Source organism: Lissotriton vulgaris, chromosome 4_1, assembly GCF_964263255.1.
Source record: "Lissotriton vulgaris chromosome 4_1, aLisVul1.2, whole genome shotgun sequence".
NCBI lineage: Eukaryota > Metazoa > Chordata > Amphibia > Caudata > Salamandridae > Lissotriton > Lissotriton vulgaris.
The window spans coordinates 2138457911-2138479163 of NC_141691.1; positions in this window are offsets into that span (position 1 = coordinate 2138457911).

The window sequence follows — 21253 nt, forward strand, 5'->3', positions numbered from 1 at the left end:
CTTGGACTCTGTCAGGATGGTTTTGGTCAATACTCACCTCCTGGGGATGGAAACTGTTAACGATTCTATGTATCATTGTGGGGATTCTGTTCTTTGTATGCCTATGTATCCAATGTGGCCCAGCTTTATGTTCTATGTGCTTATCAGTTTGTGTACCATCTAGACGAGCTCTTGCTCATGACAAAATGATGCTTCATAAAGAAGTAACACAAATAATGTTAATAGATATAGAATATGAACACCCTGACTATGTCCACTATGAGGTAGCTTCAGCTAAACGCTAAAAGGGTCGTCTGTCGTATTTTGACGATGGCTGGGTTAGCGCTTAGCTTTGCTACACGTTTCTCGCTTAAATTGGCTATACATAGAAACGCCATTTTATATGTAGCGGCGGCCATTTTAGATCATGAGCGGCCTCGTGGCCAGCGTGCCCTTTAGTCCTTTGTCCGTTCCACTGACCACTCGAGTCTGCCCAGCAACAGGCTATTTTTAGTATTGGTCAAGCTCACACATGCGTAGTTCACACTGACCAGTCACTCCTTAGGAATGTGCCGCAAACTGACCAGTGGGTTTGAAACCCTCCAATGAGCTGGCAGTGTTCCAAAACGTGCCCTTATATGTACATAATGTTCTGTAACTTTGTGCCGCGTGTTCGTTTTATTACCCGTAGAATTGTATAAAAGAAGGGGTCACACCGATGTTCGGTGTGATACCTCTTGCATTACCGAAGGGTGCTGTATGAGTGTACCACCACCCCATGGGGTCTTAATAAACTTGTTCTTTGACTTTTACAGTTTCCGTGCCAACAGTTCTTCCAATGTATGTGGGTTATCTTCGGAACATGTAGGCCTTGGGAACCCGATACTACAACTGACCATGTCATGAATGATGTAATATGTGACATCATCAGCAGTGGATTGCGGGTGCGCGATATATAGTTATTGCAACTAACTATATATGGAATTTCATTGGGTTTTATGTCAATAAAATGTTCAGCTAACTATATAGGAGGAATTTCAATGGTTTTTTATATGTTAATTCCTAACTATATAAGGTCTAAAACCTATGGTTTTTTTAGTGAATTTCATTGGTTTTTTAAAGGCTAATTCCTAACTATATATAGTGTATAACCTATGGTTTTTTCAGTGAATTTCATTGGTTTTTTAAATGCTAATATATAGATATGTAAGGGCAGAAACCTATGGTTTTTTCAGTGAATTTGCAAGGTTTTGAAAATGCTAATTCTATTAGCGGATAACGTTTAAATATGTTACTATCCTTGTGGGACCACCTGAGCAGCCCTAGGGATCCGATTTTTGATGCATGAACGATGGTTGGATGCATGATGGATGAATGATTGTTGGGTGGATGCATGGATGGATGCATGCATGATAGATGGGTGAATGGATGCATGAATGATGGATGGATGCAGGATGGATGGATGGGTGGGTGGATGGATGGATGTGGGCTGTGGCATTTGATTTCCCAGTAACATTTACCATTAAAATGCAAAGGTGGAGGTTTACTGCCTATAGCAGGCTTCCCTCTCTGTATTCATATCATTTTGAAAGCATTTTCACTCCTTGCAGAGAGCCCTTGGTACTGTGTAACTGCAATTTTAAATGCCACAGGGAAGACAAGCAGGTCGTATAGCCAACCTCCGCGCAGGCAGCCAACTCCACGCTGTCCACGGCTGAAGATCTGCGGCCAGGCCCTTTGCCCAACCCACCCTGAGGCAACCAACCCCATTCAGGGCACATCCTTTGACCATCGGCCGGGGAAGGAGCTGAGCCCTCTGCCTGTCGCAGTCGCTCCAAAGGCGCTACCACCGGCCTGTCCAGGATCAAAATTATCGGTCAGTGCTTGGGGGGTCGCCGCAGACGGCGTGAAATTTCTGGAAGGCGGATTTCTGTTTTATCGAGAAAAAGCCCCTAGCGCTCGCAGAACTCTGGGTAAAATGAAAATTTGTGTCTGCAGCTCGTGCTCACAGATGCCGGAGTTTCCTCTGTTCGCGTGTCTCAATTTGCCTCACTTGGGAGCCTGACCGTTCACTTTTATTTTTTTAATCAAGCAAAGCCTTTTGCTCGTTTAAGTGGAGAATATTATTTGGATTGTCTGCTAGACAAACGCGGATCCTGAGTGTGATGCTGACAGGCTGGGTCTGCTTTATGCTCCTTTCATTATACAATACTCTGTTTACCTCCTGTTACTGGATAACACATTTTCTCTATTAGCACGGACCATCGATTCTTGTTTCCACTAGTGAACAATGCCGTTTTATTTACTGCGCAACTTGACTCGAAGGTATCGAAGCGCTTTACCTGAGTTCCAGTTCCATCACACAAGGACACATTGGTTTTCTGTAGCACGGGGAGTTTAGGTGATTCGCCCAGATTCACAGGGTGCTGAGTCGACGCCGAGACTCAAACCCGGATCCCCCGTTCCAAAGTCGGCAGCTCGGGTCTCTACTCATATCCCGTTCCTATGCCTTCCCTGTGCCTCCTTATCCTGCACCCAGCACTAGCTTGTTTCTCTCCTGGACTATCCATCACTTCATTTCACCCCCTTTCACCAGGCACCTCTTTTTCGTGCCCTACTGGCCAACGATTCCATTGTAACCCGCACTAGTCAACGGTGCCAACAGGCACCGGCCTCATTCACTCTCTAGCTGCAGACATCCATGCCTGTTTTTCCAAAAGGGTACTCCGTTTCCCCAGTCTACTAGCCACCAAGGGACCCCGGCTCAGCCTGCCAACACATTTCTTCCCTCAATGTGCTGGGCAACATTTGTTTCGCTCGTCTTTAAGACTACAGCGTTTGTTTCCCCTAGCCTGTTTAATGCCCCCTCCCCCCCACACTTTGGAAAGTAATGCCCCATCGCTTTCTGTTAAGTGTGCTCACATGTTAGCGTGCTTTTGCACACGTAGAACACGTGTGTCCTTCCGTGCAAACTCTCTGTCAGACTCGAGGTGCACATGGCGGATATAGGGGAACACGAGGGGGTCCAAGGGCCTCCGTAGGAGCCCCCCCTGCCCGGCCAGAGAGGAGGTGCAGTTCAGCAGGAGGGGCTCGGACTGGAGGGGTGCAGGTGGGGGTGTCGGGGGAGGACGAGGCAGCTTTCTGTCCGGAACGAATCGTGCATATGCCAGGGCTCAGTGCAAATCACCCTGACGGAGCCTTTCATTGCCGGGGCACCCCAGCTGCAGCCCCCCCACAGAACACTGCCAGACCCCGCTAAGGGGGTACCAGGCCTCGGAAGAGAGAGAACACACTCAGCACCCCATAACAAACTTCCCCGCCCCCACAAAAACATGCAGTAGACCATTAAACCCCTCAATGTAACACACAACAAAAACATGGCACAAGTTCCTTTCAACGCAAAAGACCCACAGAAAGCAATCCCCACTAGACCCCCGCCCGAGACCCTCGACACTTGTCTCGGCAGCAAACCCGCAGCAACCCCAGGCTCAAGACCCTCACAGCAGACCAGCAGAAACCAATTCTTCGCCTGGACCCTCGCTTAAAAGGAAGGCACGAGCCCCCGCAGGACAGCTGCACACGAGGCTAGTTGTTTTTTTTGTCTATAACAATTTTTTTTCATTTCAAACACGTGTCCTATATAGTTACTAAACACTGATTCGTAAACCTGCCTTTACCTCAAAACATCTATTTTCACCATTCCTCTTTTCTTACACATTACTTTCTCTTGGTTGCTGCCCTATGGTCTTTGACAAGTTTGGAAATCTGCGTAGGGAGTGTACAAAACGATGGGAGTGCGAATTTAGTTAGAAGGCAGCGATCACAAGCAGGCGGGGGAGAGGGAGAGGCGGCAGCGATCACAGCACACACTGGGCAGGGGGAGGGGCGGCAGCGATCAGAGCACACACCTGTGCAGGCAGGGCTGCAGGAGAAGCCAATCACCACTCACGACGACGTCTCCTGTCGGTGTTGCGGACATGTCGATTTTAATCTCAGGTTCAACATTAGGGTTGCCGGACGGACACAGCAAAGGCTTCCCCCAGGCAGGGGGAAGCGGAAACCACGTCCTCCCGGCCCCGCCCACAACCAGGCGGCGGCGGTGATCTCGGGGGCAAAACGAGGGGTGGGCACCCTCGAAATTACATTAAAAACAATAAAATGAAAGAGAGAAGCCCCCCAAGCCCCGCCCCCCAAGCCTCCCCCCCCCCCAAAAAAAATCGCAAAAAATCGCGGGGTGCGTGCACGCGTTCGCGCTTATAGATATATAATTGATTTCTCTTTGATTTCTCTTCTAATTTTCTCAGGAACCACTGGAGGGATTTACACAATTTTACCAAAAGCGTGATCTGCATACCAGACACTACCATTTTGACAAGTTTGGTGTAATTCCCTTCAGCGGTTCAAGCTGTAGCTGAGTCTAAAGGTCCTATGGAAATTAACATGGGGAAAACACGTTTTGGGACCCCCCTTTTTTCTCAGCCCCCACTTGACGAATCCCCCCCAAACTTTCAGGGAAGGAGCGGAGCGGAGCGAGCCATCTTCTTTGAGAAATTTGCGAAGATTCATCAACCAGGGCCAAAGTTATTCCCAATAGAATGTTGGGGATTTCCTATGGTAAACCGTCCTAACTATATATACCTACTGGCTACCGCCAGTAGGTAATATATATCCTTTAGCCTGTGTGGTGTCACATACACTATGTTAAATTGTATTGATTTCAACCTTGTGTTGTGGGAGACCTTTTGAGGACATCTTACCCCATTTAATGTCAGTGATCTCTCGTCATAATCTTAACCAATATTACAATTTTAATATAAATAAAAAATATAGGGTCTGATTCAGAGTATGGTAGTGGGGGTTACTCCGTCACAAACATGACGGATTGGCCAATTGCTGTATTATAATCCCATTATAGTCTATGGACATCGTAAGACGGCGGACAGGATATCTGTCATGTTTGTGACTGAGTAACCTGTCCATAACATTTTATTATACATCATTCAAAATATTAAATAAAAATCCAATTGTAAATAAGTCTAATACAATAAAAACAAGCATATGCATACTATTTATTTTAAAAAAACATTTAAGTCACCAAAAAGCCTCTAACAACAAACTCAAACGGTTGCAAAAAATAATTATAACACTAAATATGGATCAGGCTTCTCAAACAAGTACCCCGTGAGCTACTGTTTGCTCTCCAGCCACATCTAAGTTCACTCTCCAGTGTCTAGTCCCCCCACCTAAATTTGAAGCTTTTGCTTTGTTGAATTACCATAAGGATCCCAAAATTGGAACGCCTGCATTCAAGATAGATTTAAATGTGTGTATTTCCAGACCTCATAATCGGACAGTTTGGAGAATAATAGTTGAATTTCCAAAATATATTTAAAGCTGATGTTTGGGTCATAAATCAAGCAGAGTTGTAGAGCCTTAATACAAATTTTTCCTGGGTGTCAGGAGCATGAAAACCATGGCTGTCATGTACAGGGATCATATCTGAGCCCTACTATAATACATTTTTATGTTACACCACTTGCCAAAATTATAAAATTCCAATATGCTTGTCTCTGGCATCCTTTGCAGACGACAAGCAAATTGTCGTGTCATTAGCCAAAAATGCTATTAACACCGGTGACTCCTTCATGGAATGCATGACGGAAGTCAATAAATGGATGGAGAATAATAGCTGTAAACCAAACTCATCCAAAACGGAGGTTATCCTATTTGAAAATAATCCCTCATTTTGGACACGTACCTGGTGGCCTTAATCAATCAACCAATCAGTACATTTATTGAGTGCACTACTCGCCCGCGAGGGTTTCAAGGTGCTGAGGGTGGGGGGGGGGGGGGGGGTTGCTGCTACTGCTCGAACAGCCAGGTCTTGAGGTGTCTCCTGAAGTTGAGAAGGTCTTGGGTCAGTCGGAGGTGGGTGGGGAGGAAGTTCCAGGTCTTGGTGGCGAGGTAGGAGAAAGATCTGCCACCTGTTGTTGTTCTTCTGGTGCGTGGTATGGTGGCGAGGGCGAGGGTGACTGAGCGGAGTTGGCGAGTCGGGAGTAGACGAGAGGCCTTGTTGAGGTATTCGGGTCCGGCGTTGTGGACCGCTTTGTGTGCGTGGGTGAGGAGCTTGAAGGTGATCCTCTTGTTGACGGGGAGCCAGTGCAGGCCTCTCAGGTGGGTGGTGATGTGGCTGTGGCGGGGTATGTCCAGGATGAGACATGCGGAGGCATTCTGTATGCATTGTAGTCTTTTCTGTAGCTCGGCCATTGTCCCAGCATAGAGTGCGTTGCCATAGTCGAGCCAGCTTGTGACGAGGGCTTGGGTGACAGTCCTTCTTGAATTATGTTCACTTCCTACTCCGGTATCAAAGATTACACATTTAGGGATAAGGATTGATAATGAACTGAAGGTGAAGGAACACATCACTAAGGTCACTTCAGCCTCTTTTTGCTCTCTGAGATTTAATAAATTGAGAAATACCTGCCTCTAGAACTTATAAAACCATGGTCATATCATTACTGCTGAGAAGACTCGACAATTGTATTCGTCTCTATCTTAATATCTTGGTTGCTCTATAAAAAAAGCTTCAAATTTAGCAGAATACATCCGCACACTTTCTTCTAAAAGTGCCTAGATTTCAATAAGATAAGTGAGCCATTAGCACACTCCACTGGCTTCCGGTAAGACAGCGTATCATCTTCAATTCTCTGTGCACAGCTTTAAGGACCCTTTCTGGGTATGGACCTGCCTCCTTTAAAAATATCTTAAGTGGTACACTCCTAGCAGAGCTCTATGCGCAAGTATGGCCAAGAATCTTGTAGTTGTTCACTTCAGAAAAATCACATGAGATGGGAAACGTTTTTTTCTGATCCACAGCTCTGCTCTGGAATGCCTTTACTTTGGAACTCAAACCTCTCCTTCTTTACAAGGAATATGCCACATAATTCTGCACTCTTTTTCTCTGCATGCATTTACAATGCGGTTGTTACAATTACCGCGTTGTAACAACGGATGCATTAACCCACAAATCGTAATGCCTTGATGGAAGGGGGGGGGGGGTTGGATGTTGGAATAGTATAATTTTCTATTCCAACTCCAGTTTGCTCAACAGTAGGGAAGGTGCCGGATTTTAAATGCAACTACTTCTGCCCCCTCTGCAAGTCGTTGTTCAGACTTGCAGAGTAATGGTATGTGTTGTTACAACGCGTTTGTTGTAACAATTGCGTTTTAATTCCCTGTGGGGAAACAAATTTGTGGTAAACAATGTTTACCCCTTACAAGTTTTCAGGAGATCGGGCAAAACATGTCTTTTCGTTAAAAACTAGGAACTGGTTACTTTCACCCCTTCACTTGTTCTGCAGCGGCAAGACACCTCCAGGCAAAGGTTTGTGATTAATAGATACATGTGTGCATTAATTTTTAGCTGCGTAGAGACTTTCCAAATTGAAAAGCCATTTTTTTCCATTACTGCTGGCAACTCAGGGCCTGATTTAGATCTTGGCAGACGGGTTACTCCTAAAAAGTAAAAGGAGGCCCACTTATCTGTCAAGTTTGGGACAGGGGAGTAATATTACAAGGCAAGGATGTCCCACGAGTTAGCCACCAAGTTGGTAAAAGAGTGTACTAATGGTGCCAGGCTCTTTGTTGTTTAGCAATATTGGTATTGCTAAACAACAAAGAGCCTGGCACCATTAGTACACTCTTTTACCAACTTGGTGGCTAACTCGTGGGACATCCTTGCCTTGTAAGACGGGTTACTCCGCCACAACGGTGACGCGTATCCCGTACGCCGAAATATAAATCAGGCCCTATGCCCTTGTGCTGTGGTGGTCGCTACTAGTAACTTTGCAAGGGAAGGCCCCACATGTAATATTATCTGATGTGCTCAATATGGGCCCGATTCACAGAACTATCTTAAGACAAATCGTAAACGTACTACTTTTAGTATTCACAGAAGGCATTTAGTAGCAGTAAAGTTAGGATGTTGTCTTAAGTCTGTTTTAAGTTTGTCTAATGTATGTCTTAAGTTTGTCTTAAGACAAACTTAAGACAAACTTATGTCAAACTTAAGACAAAATCCTAACTTTACTTCTACTAAATGCCTTCTGTGAATACCAAAAGTAGTAAGTTTAGGATTTTGTCTTAAGTTAGTTCTGTGAATCGGGCCCAATGACAACACTAAAAATATTAGCAGCTCAGGAGGATTTTCATTTCAGACACCTAGCTCTTAATATAGAAAAAGTTCGGGCCCCTGATGTATATAATACCAAATCACAATCACATAACACTCACATAAAAGTTAAGATATATAATTGCCCAGGAAAAAAACAAATACATTAAATATGACTTACTCTTCTGTAGCTGCCGAGTATCCTCTGTATCCACATATCCAAAATGTATGTGTAAGTATTTCGACTACATATGTGTTGAATGCACACATATGCATAATACACATGGTAAAATGCCACCTACCAATTTCCGGAGTCTGACGCATATGTGGCCAGTCTTGGCAATGGGTATATTAAAAGGACTTACCTGAAGATCGCCCCAGACGAGGTCCTATTCCTCGGGGTGAAGATGCTGCTGTGAAGGGAGGACCTGGAGAAAGAGATCTACAATAAACTCGATGGAAAGAGCAGGAAAGGGCTGAGCCCTCATGGTCGTCTATCGAATCCCCCCCAACGCAGCCCAACCGCCCCACCTCTCTTATCTGCAAGGGCCGTAGCTGATCACCACACCAATCTAAACCATTTTCGGGAAGGTGTTGGACACTAAAGAACAAAGTTTACTATTCCCACTTGAATTTAAACTATTTTAAGGAAGATGTTGGACACTAAAGAGATCACATTTACTATTGCAACTATAATATAAACCAAATTTGGGGAACGTTTTGGCCACCAATAAAGTGACATACACTATTGCCACTCCAATCCATTTTGGGGAAGGTGTTAGACAGTAAAGGGATAACATTTACTAGTACCACGCTAATCTGAACCATTTTAGCGAAGGTGACGGACACCAAAACTTTAATATGTAAAATCAATTATCCATAGTCACACATAGGGCCTAATTTTGATGTCAGTGAGGTCGTCACTAACAGGCCATCTTTGCCTGTCCCACTAACATCAAGGCCATCTGTTTGACCGCCTCATTATGATGCGAATGGTTGGACTGCAACAGTCTGGGAGACAGACCTCCGCTTCCTGAGGGCTAAAGAAGCCCCTCGGGGTCGCTGTCGGACCCTAATACCAACAGTTAAGGTGGTGCCTGCACAGGCATCGCCCTAGGGATTAGGAATACCATTTCCTACAGCATTTTCATGGCGGTCCCACTGCCATCAAAAGGCAGTCAGAAAGACACGTTGGGGGTCTCAAGCAGGGTCCGTTCCCTGTGGGCCACTGCTAAGTGGCCCAGGGGTAGCATGTGTTGCACCCCCAAACATCCATGCACTGTGCCAGGCACAACAAGTTGCCTGGCACACAGTGAAAGATGTTTGAAAAGTGCCTGTTTGTACTGTGTCTTGTGCTGTGACCCTTTTCCTGGGCTACAGTGCAAGACACAGTACAAAAAGGCACATTCCGATACACATACAGGTGGTCCTATCCTAATCGGGCAGGTGGAACCATTGACTCATTGTCGGACCGACATCTGCCCTTAGCAATGTCCGACGCCATCAGAATGTGGGCCATTCTTTTATGTATAAATTAGATTACAAAGTACTCTGAAGACACAATAAACCAAAATAAAAGCCTATATATTAAAAATGAAACATTAAAGCATTTTTCACTTTCAATGTGTGCTGTAGAATGCAGCACAAATTGAAGGAGGAAAAAACTAGGAGAAATGAAAACATTTTTCCTCCTTGCGCCTCTCTACACCTCTTCTGGAGAGGCGTAGCATACTGACACATTTCCAAATTTACGATCACTCGCAAATCTGGAAATGTGACTCCTTCCATGGGTGTTGCGTGGGAACACCCACAGCAACACCCATGGAACGCCCCTTTCATGCAAAGTGCAGGGTGGCTCTCCCTGTCCTTCTAAATATGGAGCAGTAACATGTGCCACCAGTACGACACAAAAGGTGGGTGAAGGCCTGGTGGCGCAAGGGGCTCGTAAATCTGCCCCTTAGTGTTTTATGTATAGATTTAGTAGGCATGCCTATTTGTCAGGGACTGTCTGGGACTATGTGGGGAATACAGTCAGGGACTTGGGCAAGGACTGGAAACTGGGTAGAAAACTTACACAGGAAGAGGAGCACAGCGCTGCCCAGGATCATACAGGGAGTCAGAGGGGAAAAAGGGATCCAAAGTGGAAGCCTGTACAAGTGAACAAGATGGGTAAGACTCAGAAAGGAAGGGCACTCATGAGGCAATTTAGCATTCAGACTAACTACACCCAGGACAAATGTGCAAGACATATATGAGACAACATTAACAATAAAGGGGGGTGTGGGGTAAAGCACGCAGGAGCTCCACATGGTAAGACTGAAGCTCATTAAGTTTCTTACCCACAATTGCTGTTACAGATACTGACTGCAAATACCCACATGTAGGATATGCATGCAAAGGCAGGGTCTGTGGAGCTTATACCTATGGCGATGTTATAAATGCAACTCGAAGACAATACTCACAGTGAACAAGAAACACCACCTAGGTAGTCAGCTGAGCCCATGGATCCTGGCGATCAAACAAGAACGCACAAGGCGGTAACAGCAAAGGTGTAGAACTAAACACAAGCACAATAGACAAGGAGCTAGCAAGAAGGAGTGCTTAACAGGAAAGGAAGGAAATGACAGGGCACACTTGGCAGAAAGCAGGTAACAAACATACAAGGTAACAGAAGTAAGACAGCAGAATAGAAAGACAGCAGACTACGAACTGGAACCAAGGACATGGGAAGAAAGGCAGGGATTGGAAACGGATATACACAAGGGGAGGCTACAAGGGTATACCAGAATAGTGCAGGATAAGGAATCAAGAAAACAAAGTAGCATAGAGGGCAGTGCTGGGGCAGGTACAAGAATTAAGCTAAGGCTCGAGTCAAGGTAGCACTGCAGACAGTGCCGGTTCAGGAACAGGGAATGACTAAAGCTTCAGGAGACAAGGTAGCACCGCAGGCAGTACTGGTTCAAGGAAACGGGAAAGAGCTACAGCTCAGGAGTCAAGGAGTCAAGAGAGCACTGCAAGCAGAGCAAATCAGGAACAAGAAATAGCTGAAGCCCGGGAACAGGAACAAAGAATAACTATAGCTCAGGAACTGAGGAAACAAGGTAGCACTGCAGGCAGTGCTAATTCAGGTACAAGGAATAGCTATAGACGAGGAAACAAGGAACAAGGATTTCAAAGGATCGGGAAACACTGGAAACAAGGATCGGTCTCACCGGTAAACAGCTACAATGACCAACCTTGGCCTGAAGGGAACTGGGGCTTATAAGAACTCACAGTAATCACATGCAGCAGGTGTGAGCAGGCTAGCAGCAGCCAGCCACAGGTGAGCTGAATTCATCCAACAAAGCAGACAAGACAGACAAAGCAGTGAGCAGGGAATTCTGGGTAATGGAGTTTCAGGCATGATTAAGCTGGATTCAAGTATAAGCAGGCTGGCTTTCACAAAACCCGGAATGGATTGTGAATGGATGTCAGTTCCCAATAAGTGTCCAAATGGCTGAAAGTCAGGATATGCATACAGGGGAGGGTCTTGAAGTTTATTAGAAGACTGGAAAGTCCCACTATGTGGCCCCCTGGTGGTGGGCACGAGAGCACAGGGAGCGAATTGTGCCACTATTAAGGCACTCGAGCGGAAATGTTGTATACTGGGAATCATGATCTAACATGATTTGGCAGATGTCGGAGAAGAAAGGTGCCCCTCCTGGCGAAGGGAATGGGCGGTGGAAGGGTGCTCTGGAGTATCGCCAGGGGTTAAGTGCTCCTTTGGGGGCTGGTGCCAGCTGCGTGAGCCGGGCATCACAGGCTGCCCCCGGCAGGCAGGTCCCTTTTCTGTGTTTCGGTGGTTGGTGCGGCTCCATTGTGAATACCTGCGGTCCTGTAGTTAAAAAGGACCGCGGTGTAATTAAAATACATTCATTACTAAAGGCAGACAGGACACTGTCTAGAGAGCTAATGAGATACCAATTATGTACTGCAAACCATGTCTCTGCTTGCAGAGCTTGTCTTAAAACTATGTAAATGGGGGTCGCATTGAGTGACTAATGGAATAAATGTAACTTATAATACGCCAGGACGAAATTTACATTTATGTGTCGAACCTACAGGGTATTTATCCTGCACCCCGTACCCTCCAGTGCATTCCTGTTTCCCACGCAGTCCCTCTAGGCGCCCCGGCTCATGCATAAAGATGGCACTCAGCAGGGCAGACAGTCTTGTTGTTGCTCCAGGGTTTTCTATCTGCGTCCGTGAGCAGAAAAATATCTCTCTGCACCCACAGTACCCCCTGAACGCTGTTCACAATATATTCTGCTTTTTGAAAAAATGCAAAGAAAGAAAGAAAATGCAGTCAATAACCAAATCTGGCATTGAGTATGTCTGACCAAAACCACAACTGTGTATACAATTTGTATTTTAAATGGAAAAAAAAGAAAATGAAGCTCCTGACCACAGTTGTAACCAAGGTGATGAAGGGACCCGGTCTTTTAGCGATTCCTGACATCAGGCTCTCTTATCATGCACAGAAGGGTCAGGCAGTCTGATTTTTCTGTTCACACCCATAAGGTGTGTGGCTTTGGGCCAGAACAAGACCTTCTCCAAAGGGATGCCAGGGGGGGCCTGGCTGGCTCATCTCAGCCCACCCTGCTCTGATATCAGCCCCCTTGCCAGCAGCACACCTGAAGAATGCCAGGGAGGCCTGGAGGGCGATGGGTGGGTCATCTCAGCTCACCCAGCTATAATGTGAGCCTCGTACCACAGGGTGACCAACTGGCATAGGTGCAAATTCAGGACGGTGACCGTAAAAATTCAGAGCAAAGGGACAAAATTCAGGACAAAACTTTGGGACAAAAGGTAAGTTTTATAGACACGTCAGAGGTGGTCGCACAATAGCATATAAGTAAGTAAATAGACAACCATCTAAATACAAGTCAAAATAAGTTTATATTAGATCTAAGGGTTCTGTGATGGGCTTTCAAGTGTACAAGAAGAATGGCGCTCGTGCTGGTAGCGGAAGAGTGAGATGAAAAGCAACAAAGGGCAACGGTGCTACAAGGTCAGAGGAGACCCCAAAACCTCTGCAAGTAGTGGCAAGGGCCCACTCAGTGAGAACAACATAGTCCTGTGCACAGGTTATGTGAAGTGAAACATAAGTATCTTCAATTGTGAGAAGAAATACGTATTCTAGAGAAATAAGATAGACACAGATAGATGGTTTTTTATCCCAATTTAAGTATATTGAGTCTTCCTTTTTGGAAGAATGACATCAAAGAAAAAAACAACCAGCCGACATACACGACAAGAGGACACTACCCGTCTCTCCGTCGCCCGTTTGCACAGATTTCCGGAAGGACGGCTGTACCCGCCCGTCTTCATTTATTTATATATGGCTTAAGGACATACTCGGAACAGTACCATATCGTTACCCGCCCACGCTGGGTTGGAATTATCACCGCCCATTTGCTCTTTTTTGTAGACATCTGACAGCCCTGAAGAGTCACGGGTCCAGTGCCCAATTGACGAAACACGTGTCGGCCGGTTGATTTTTCTTAAAGTAACACATAACGTGTGCACAGGACTTTGTTGTTCTAAGTTTATATTAGGTTGAGACAGTCGTGCACTTCATGGTTTTTCTGTATGGCCGCAGACTGCTACCTTAGACGATTCAAAATTCGTATCTCGCTCCAGCAGGGATCACGGTTCGATCCCCAGGGCCGGCGGCAGATTAGCCCAGCACAATGTGACTCTGGGCAATAGCTTGCTTAATCTTCCCGACGGCCCCCAGCGCCTAGAGACCCTTACGGGTGATTGTGCGCTTTACAAATGTGGATTATTATTATTATTATTACATTAGTCACCAGACAATGGTGAACTACACCTGCATCTAAGTGAGTCTGCTTTTATTGTCAATTGAAAACTACTGGATATAGAAGGAACTTTGAAGTGCCAGCCCCCAGTAACAAAACCGCTCCCCCCTCCCCCTTTCCAGCCTCCCAGGGAAACACCCAATGCCCGGTCCGGCCAGTCTGGCCTTGTTACCACCCTCCAATGGTGCCCCTCGTCATCACTTAGACCATCTCTCATGTGTATTTAATTTCTCTTATAGTGTTACTCATCCCAAGTATGAAGGACAGGGTGTCGGAGTGCATTACATCACACACATTATATAGAGACAATGACTCATATTACCATGAAAGTCAATGTATAGGAAATGTTACTTAAGATAATGGGTGCTACATGATGTAATCATTCTTTTATCTATTATTCAGTCTTTCACCATTCATTCTGAACTTCCATCTATGTGCCCATCTATATCCAAACATATTTAACCATTTGCAAACTATCCATCATATATCCTTCCATCCATCGTTTCACTCATCCATCCCGCCATCCACCCTTTCACTCATCCATCTATTATTCATCTAGTCACCCTTTCACCATATCCATCCGTACAGTCAGCCATCTACTCTTCCACCCATCCATCTATTCACTGATCCATCCAGCCATTTTCCCTTTCACCCATCCAGCCATCCATTAACTTACTCATCCATCCACCCAGTCACTTATCCTTCCACACATTCACCCTTTTAGTCATTCATCCTCCCTTTCTCTCTCCATCACCCTTTCACTTATCCATCCAACCATCCACCCACCCTTCCATCCACCCATCCATCTACTCATCCATTCACTAATTCCATCCATCGATGCTATTACTCATCCATACTTTCACTCATCCATTCATCCGTTCTCTCATCCATCCACCCTTTCACTTCTTCACTCATCTATCCATCCTTTTGTCCATCTACCTCCTTTCACTCATCCATCCATCCATTCACCCTTTCACTTATCAATTCAATCCATCCATCCTTTCACTCATCCATCTACCATTCCTTCGCCCATCATCTAAGCTTTCACTCATCCATCCATCCTTTCACACACCCATCCACCCTTTTACCCATCCATCTACCCTTCCACCCATACATCCATCTATTTACCTTTTCTCTCATCCATACTGCGACTTATTCACTCATCCATCCATCCTTTCTTTTATTATCTATCCATTCATCCTTTCAGTAATCCATCCAGCCATTCACACATTCCTTCACTTATTTACTCACCAATCTTTTCACATTATGAGCTGAGCCTTTGTCTGCAGAGTTGCAGACAGAAGACGCCCATCAAGAACTTCAGCCTGCTGTAGTTCCTAAAGCGAGGGGTGGGGCGGGTTCACTATGCCCCTGCACATAGGCAGTCTGAAAATGTAGAAGTCATGAGTCATGCATGGTGCACAGTGCCAGGATGTGAGGTGACTGTGACATGGTGTTTCCAGGGCTTTAAGTGGTTTAAAATAACTAGGGGGGTCTCTTCAAAGGGGGTGTTAGATTTAATTAAGGGTGTGGTTTAAAACACCCAGGCTAAAAATCAGCGCTTAGCATGGTGTTCCACCCGACTGGTATTATGTTGTTTATATCATTGCATCCAGATCTTTTATACAGCAAGTATTATTACACCAACAACAAGCCAGGACTATTGGCTTTGTCAATGGTTGTTAGTTGCTTAAAATAAAAAAGTAGCAACCATGGCTTTGGTGAATATAATATTGAAAATACTTCAGTTAAAAAATGATGAGACAGTGATAGAACGTAACCCGTTCTTGTTAACTTGTTTCACAGGCTTCTTTATATAAACTGTTCTCTAACATTGCTAAAGTTGCAGCATTAGAGTTTTACCTTTCATGTAACAGAATGCCCTGCTGTGGACTGAGGCAGGAGGAGGCCGCCACATGCGTTACCAGTAAGCATGGGCGAATTTTGCGAATCTGGCGTTCGCGAATTTTGCGAATTTGCGAACTCGCAATCCGCAAAATCCGCGAATTCTCGCGAATTTGCGGATTTTTTTTTGTGTTCGCAAGGATTTCTGCCAGTTCGCAAGGATTTCTGCCAGTTCGCAAGGGTTTTGTACCAGTTCGCAATTGCGAACTTACATGTCGGCTCGCAACGGTCACGATTATGTTGTTTCTATGTCTGGTTCATCATCACAGGTTCCCAGCACCCTCTGTTTCACCCCTGCCACCCTCTGTTTCACCCATGCCACCCTCTGGTACATCAATGCCACCCTCTGGTTCATCATCACTGTAGATTATGGGGGGAAAAAGCAAGCACACCTGCCTGCTTCAACTGACATGAATTAATTTGGGGTTGATTTATTAATGTGTCACTGTTTTAAAATTCAAGTCTGGCACCTGCTTCCTTATCTGTAATTTGCTTTCTGTTGCAGTGCAATTTATTTTTCCAGGACCTTTGTGGCCTACTTGTAGCTATTCTATGAGCCTGCTGTGAGGGTCAGAGCAGGGTCATACAATTGTTGCAACTAGCAACTGAACTCTGGAGGGGCCCTTGTCAGGAAGCACTACAGGGAATGGTTACTAATGATGAGTTTGAACTTTTGAACCTGCTGAATGCTTTTTTTGTGTTTGCAAGGAATTCTGCCAGTTCGCAAGGATTTCTGCCAGTTCGCGATGGTTTTGTACCAGTTCGCAATTGCGAACTTACATGTCGGCTCGCAACGGTCACGATTATGTTGTTTCTACGTCTGGTTCATCATCACAGGTTCCCAGCACCCTCTGTTTCACCCCTGCCACCCTCTGTTTCCCCAATGCCACCCTCTGGAACATCAATGCCACCCTCTGGTTCATCATCACTGTAGATTATGGGGGGAAAAAGCAAGCACACCTGCCTGCTTCAACTGACATGAATTAATTTGGGGTTGATTTATTAATGTGTCACTGTTTTAAAATTCCAGTCTGGCACCTGCTTCCTTATCTGTAATTTGCTTTCTGTTGCAGTGCAATTTTTTTTTCCAGGAACTTTGTGGCCTACTTGTAGCTATTCTATGAGCCTGCTGTGAGGGTCAGAGCAGGGTCATACAATTGTTGCAACTAGCAACTGAACTCTGAAGGGGCCCTTGTCAGGAAGCACTACAGGGAATGGTTACTAAGGATGAGTTTGAACTTTTGAACGTGCTGAATGTTTTTTTTGTGTTCGCAAGGATTTCTGCCAGTTTGCAAGGATTTCTGCCAATTGCGAACTTACACCGCACGCCGCAAAATTGTATCACCAAGAAAAAAAATCCGCTGCGTGCGAATTTGCGGATTTTCGGTAAATTCGGGAGCGTTCGCCGATTGCGAATTTACCGAAAATCCGCAAAATCCGCGAGCGTAACGGATTTTCCGCCCATGCATAGTTACCAGCTCAGAATGCCCAATTGACATTCTTTATGTGGCAATTAGCCAGTATACAGAATGACAATGGGCGGGAGGGGCTGCTCTTGTGCTCAAAGAAGTGCAAGGCGCCAGCATAAAGGGGCTAAGGATTTTTGCAGGGGAGCAGTGCTGCTCCCTGTGATGGCCAAAATTACAGACAAAAGGCGTCCGCAAAAGGGATCCTCATGTACAACGGATGTGAGGTCCTAATTATGACTGTCTGTGAAATTTACGGATGGTTGAACACCCTACCGTGCCAGCAGCACACTTGATGAATGCTGGGGGACCTGGCCGGGGGGGCTGGCTGTGTCATCTCAGCCCACCCTGCTCTGATTTCAGCCCCGTGCCAGCAGAACACATGAAGAATGCCAGTGTGGCACAGGTTGGTCTTCAGTGGGTTGAGCAGTCCACATGTGCAGAGACACAACAGGAGCTGTGCTGACAGCTGTATTCCAAGTCAGAGGCAATGCTACAAGGACAGTGAAGATGTGTTCAGGAAGGCTCGAACAGTGCCCTAAGGCATGTCTGTGCCGTGAATCATATATGGTACCCCCTGCCACACGTTGTAAGGTGATTGCACCTCCTGGCGAAGTTTGTGACAGTATTTCTCAGTGACTTGCATTGACTTTAGACCATATATGACATGTTTCAAATGTACAAAGCATAGTGTGAGAATTTGAGTTAATGATTAAAAGCATTGTTAACCCTTTTCAATCAATGAACCAAAAAAGTGCTAAATTAACCTAACTTAACCATCTGGAATCTTGGTACAAAAGAGGCCAGGTTTTACTTCTCATTATAAACGTGAGCTGTGGCTCTTGTCTCTCCCTGGTTTAGAACAGTGAGCTGTGGCTCTTGTCTCCCCTGGTTTAGAACAGTGAGCTGTGGCTCTTGTCTCCCCTGGTTAAGAACAGTGAGCTATGGCTCTTGTCTACCCCTAGTTTAGAACAGTGAACTGTGGCTCTTGTTTCCCCTGGTTTAGAACAGTGAGCTGTGGCTCTTCTCTCCCCCTGATTTATAACAGTGAGCTGTGGCTCTTGTCTCCCCTGGTTTAGAACAGTGAGCTGTGGCTCTTGTCTCCCCTGGTTTAGAACAGTGAGCTGTGGCTCTTGTCTCCCCTGGTTTAGAACAGTGAGCTGTGGCTCTCTGCTCCCCCTGGTTTAGAACAGTGAGCAGCGGCTCTTGTCTCCCCTGGTTTAGAACAGTGAGCTGTGGCTCTTGTCTCCCCTAGTTTAGAACAGTGAGCTCTGGCTCTTGTCTTCCCTGGTTTAGAACAGTGAGATGTGGCTCTTGTCCCCCCTGGTTTAGAACAGTGAGCTGTGGCTCTCTGCTTCCCCTGGTTTAGAACAGTGAGCTGTGGCTCTTGGCTCCCCTGGTTTAGAACAGTGAGCTCTGGCTCTTGTCTCCCCTGGTTTAGAACAGTGAGCTGTGGCTCTCTGCTTCCCCTGGTTTAGAACAGTGAGCTGTGGCTCTTGGCTCCCCTGGTTTAGAACAGTGAGCTCTGGCTCTTGTCCCCCCTGGTTTAGAACAGTGAGCTGTGGCTCTCTGCTTCCCCTGGTTTAGAACAGTGAGCTGTGGCTCTTGTCTCCACTGGTTTAGAACAGTGAGCTGTGGCTCTTATCTCCCCTGGTTTAGAACAGTGAGCTGTGGTTCTTGTCTCCCCCTGGTTTAGAACAGTGAGCTGTGGCTCTTGTTTCCCCTGGTTTAGAACATTGAGCAGCGGCTCTTGTCTCCCCTGGTTTAGAACAGTGAGCTGTGGCTCTTGTCTCCCCTAGTTTAGAACAGTGAGCTCTGGCTCTTGTCTTCCCTGGTTTAGAACAGTGAGATGTGGCTCTTGTCCCCCCTGGTTTAGAACAGTGAGCTGTGGCTCTCTGCTTCCCCTGGTTTAGAACAGTGAGCTGTGGCTCTTGGCTCCCCTGGTTTAGAACAGTGAGCTCTGGCTCTTGTCTCCCCTGGTTTAGAACAGTGAGCTCTGGCTCTTGTCTCCCCTGGTAAGAACAGTGAGCTCTGGCTCTTGTCTCCCCTGGTTTATAACAGTGAGCTGTGGCTCTTGTCTCCCCTGGTTTGGAACAGTGAGCTGTGGCTCTTGTTTACCCTGGTTTAGATCAGTAAGCTGTAGCTCTTGTTTCCCCTGGTTTAGAACAGTGAGCTGCGGCTCTTGTCTCCCTCTGGTTTAGAACAGTGAGCTGTGGCTCTTGTCTCCCTCTGGTTTAGAACAGTGAGCTGTGGCTCTTGTCTCCCCCTGGTTTAGAACAGTGAGCTGCGGCTCTTGTCTCTCCTGGTTTAGAACAGTGAGCTGTGGCTCTTGTTTCCCCTGGTTTAGAACAGTGAGCTGCGGCTCTTGTCTCCCTCTGGTTTAGAACAGTGAGCTGTGGCTCTTGTCTCCCTCTGGTTTAGAACAGTGAGCTGTGGCTCTTGTCTCCCCCTGGTTTAGAACAGTGAGCTGCGGCTCTTGTCTCCCCTGGTTTAGAACAGTGAGCTGTGGCTCTCTGCTCCCCTGGTTTAGAACAGTGAGCTGTGGCTCTTGTCTCCCCTGGTTTAGAACAGTGAGCTGTGGCTCTTGTCTCCCCTGGTTTAGAACAGTGAGCTCTGGCTCTTGTCTCCCCCTGGGTTAGAACAGTGAGCTGTGGCTCTTGTCTCCACTGGTTTAGAACAGTGAGCTGTGGCTCTTGTTTCCCCTGGTTTAGAACATTGAGCAGCAGCTCTTGTCTCCCCTGGTTTAGAACAGTGAGCTGTGGCTCTTGTCTCCCCTAGTTTAGAACAGTGAGCTCTGGCTCTTGTCTTCCCTGGTTTAGAACAGTGAGATGTGGCTCTTGTCCCCCCTGGTTTAGAACAGTGAGCTGTGGCTCTCTGCTTCCCCTGGTTTAGAACAGTGAGCTGTGGCTCTTGGCTCCCCTGGTTTAGAACAGTGAGCTCTGGCTCTTGTCTCCCCTGGTTTAGAACAGTGAGCTGTGGCTCTTGTCTCCCCTGGTTTAGAACAGTGAGCTCTGGCTCTTGTCTCCCCTGGTAAGAACAGTGAGCTCGGGCTCTTGTCTCCCCTGGTTTATAACAGTGAGCTGTGGCTCTTGTCTCCCCTGGTTTGGAACAGTGAGCTGTGGCTCTTGTTTACCCTGGTTTAGATCAGTAAGCTGTAGCTCTTGTTTCCCCTGGTTTAGAACAGTGAGCTGTGGCTCTCTGCTCCCCTGGTTTAGAACAGTGATCTCTGGCTCTTGTCTCCCCCTGGTTTAGAACAGTGAGCTGTGGCTCTTGTCTCCCCTGGTTTAGAACAGTGAGCTGCGGCTCTTGTCTCCCCTGGTTTAGAACAGTGAGCTGTGGCTCTTGTCTCCCCCTGGTTTAGAACAGTGAGCTGCGGCTCTTGTCTCTCCTGGTTTAGAACAGTGAGCTGTGGCTCTCTGCTCCCCTGGTTTAGAACAGTGAGCTGTGGCTCTTGTGTCCCCTGGTTTAGAACAGTGAGCTGTGACTCTTGTCTCCCCCTGGTTTAGAACAGTGAGCTGTGGCTCTTGTCTCCCCATGGTTTAGAACAGTGAGCTGTGGCTCTTGTCTCCCCCTGGTTTAGAACAGTGAGCTGTGGCTCTTATCTCCCCTGGTTTAGAACAGTGAGCTGTGGCTCTTGTTTCCCCTGGTTAAGAACAGTGAGCTGCGGCTCTTGTCTCCCCTGGTTTAGAACAGTGAGCTGTGGCTCTTGTCTCCCCCTGATTTATAACAGTGAGCTGTGGCTCTTGTTTCCCCTGGTTTAGAACAGTGAGCTGCGGCTCTTGTCTCCCCTGGTTTAGAACAGTGAGCTGTGGCTCTCGTCTGCCCCTGATTTATAACAGTGAGCTGTGGCTCTTGTCTCCTCTGGTTTAGAA